The 2,282-nt window shown below is 35.3% G+C and overlaps 1 long non-coding RNA gene across 1 annotated transcript; it reads left to right on the top strand.

Moving 5' to 3' along the window:
• The first annotated feature begins 263 nt into the window (after positions 1 to 263).
• On the top strand, positions 264 to 1,922 carry LOC126710010 (uncharacterized). The gene is made up of 2 exons (XR_007649551.1): positions 264 to 736; positions 1,634 to 1,922. It is a non-coding gene; the product is annotated as an uncharacterized LOC126710010 (long non-coding RNA).
• The last annotated feature ends 360 nt before the right edge of the window (positions 1,923 to 2,282 follow it).

Genomic DNA, 2,282 nt, shown 5'->3' with positions numbered 1-2,282 from the left:
ACTAAGATGAGCTCTCGCAATTTACCTCTTGAATGCATTGTTTTTGTCTTGTGTATTTTTTTTTTTTGGCTAAATATTATTTATTGTGTATATGTAAGTTTGTAACAAGGATTTTGTCAAAGCATGGGAAAAGCAAAACATAAGAAAAAGACGGATTCATATCCCGTACGGGGTGGAATACCTAAATTCTTAGCCATAGATTTAATCTAATGGCTTAAGCCTTTGACACCTCACCAATCCATGCTGGCAATCTGTGTGCCCACTTTTCTTTTCATTTTAGCTTCCCCAATTTGAATTTCAGTAAAGCACTCTCTCCTCTCTCTTTCTCTCCCACTTCAACCGGTGTCTCTCTCGCCTCCACCACTCTTTCAACCTCCATGCATCCCTCAACCTCATCGTCACCGCTGCTAGCATACCTAACTTAGACCCATTAGCAAAATTGAAGAAAAAACATCAACTCACCATTTGAAGCCAAACCCACACGCCTCGTAGAGCGCTTTTTAGACATAGATTAGAGAGCAAGGTTGGGTTTTGGAGAGAATTGGGTGTAGAGAAGTTGATGAAGCTCTGTCTTCACGGAAATGGCATAGCCACTAGCCCGAATCTTCGGTTCCAACGATACTAGCCTTTTTCTCATCGAAAATCCCTAAAATCCCCGCTGGTACAGTTATCGCCAGTGCCGACTAGATTTATCTGCGATTCCTAGACTGCTTCCTACATTGGACTTCGCAAGGAGGTGAGTTCTCTTTTTTTTTTTTGATAGGTGAGTTCTCTCTTTTGTATCCATTGGGTAAGAGGAGAGCAGGGTTAAGGTAGGCTTATCCCTTGGGGTTTGATTTGTTCTATACTTCTACTAGTGATCTATATTCATCGATGGGGTTTGATGTGGCTGAACAATATCAGTTATGGCGACTCCATAAATTTCTTGTACTTTGCAGAATGGGTAATTTTTTCCAGTTTTGGATTTTTGGGGATTTCTATTGACTGTGTGATTTAATTTCTAGCACTAATGATAATCCTTTTCTTAGTCAAAATGGATACATTTTTTTTGGCATAGAAGCAAGTGCAGATGAATTTAGCAAGATTGCAGTGGGTCCTCTTGATTGGGATTATACAAATTGTGACTGGCCGAAATCTCATAACTTGTGTTATGACATATTTACAAAGTATCTTTCAGCTGCATTCTTTCAATTTGTGTTAGAGAGATTAGGTGATTAGGTTGGTTGTAGGATATTGTTGTTATCTTACTTAACTAATTGTTACAACTGTTTGAATTGATTGAATTATTTGAATTGGTTGTTATTGTTATCAAAAGTGTATTTAAATATAGCAAGGAATGAATAAGAGGCAAGTAGAAATTTCAATCAAATTTTGTCTCTCTCAAATTTAGGAAATTAGTCATCTCAAATTAAATACATCTCATGAACATTTGGACCATATGATCTGCTGTGTATTTCACTTTTAATTTTGGTCCCTTAGCTGAGTTCTTAAGATGGAAGTTCCTAAGCTAAACCCTCAACAAACTTACATAATTAGTAATGATAATCATCTTATGGCTTTACCCATGCTTGCTGTTAATTGGAGATTTTGATACATGTTTATCAATGAAATCGCTCTTTTGTTCTTTTGTCAGGTTGAATGGCATGATTATAGGTATGCTATTCTTCTTTTGATCACTGAGAGTGAGAAAAGGCGAGTGCTGGAGGGATTAGTGAAGACCATGAAGCTGGCTTTGTTCATGATTTTTTTTTTTTGAAGAAATTATTCATGAAATTTTAGATATAAAGAACATGACTCATATCTATTTTAGTTGGGATCATAATCAAGATGTAGCTATTTTGGCTTTCTTGAAACACTGAAATCACATATTTATATTGTGAAGCTAATTTAGCTAAGCTATAAAGCCTTTTTGTTTTGGGTTTTGTTCATTTGGATGTGGACAAAAATTTCAATGAATTTTTGTTGTTTATAAGAAGTAAATCTGGTGGCCCTACTACTAGCATAAATGGTTTTTTCCTTTTGTTATTACTAGATTGTATGAGAACCATAATTATTAGTTTGTCTTTGAGAAGAAATTATTAGCTTTTATGCACTCTGGTTGTGCCTTTTATATAAGTACTTTGTGATGACTGATTTGGAGTCACTGAAGCAATTAAGGATTAGGTTTCTTAAAGATTTATAAGATACTTCAAGCAATCCTAACATATTTATTGCTAACAAAATCAAAGGTCATAGCTTGGAGAAACTAGCACAGTTATATAATACTTGTGCAGCAATTTTAC

This window comes from Quercus robur, chromosome 12 (genome assembly GCF_932294415.1).
Source record: "Quercus robur chromosome 12, dhQueRobu3.1, whole genome shotgun sequence".
NCBI lineage: Eukaryota > Viridiplantae > Streptophyta > Magnoliopsida > Fagales > Fagaceae > Quercus > Quercus robur.
This window is presented reverse-complemented; position numbering and strand designations above follow the sequence as displayed.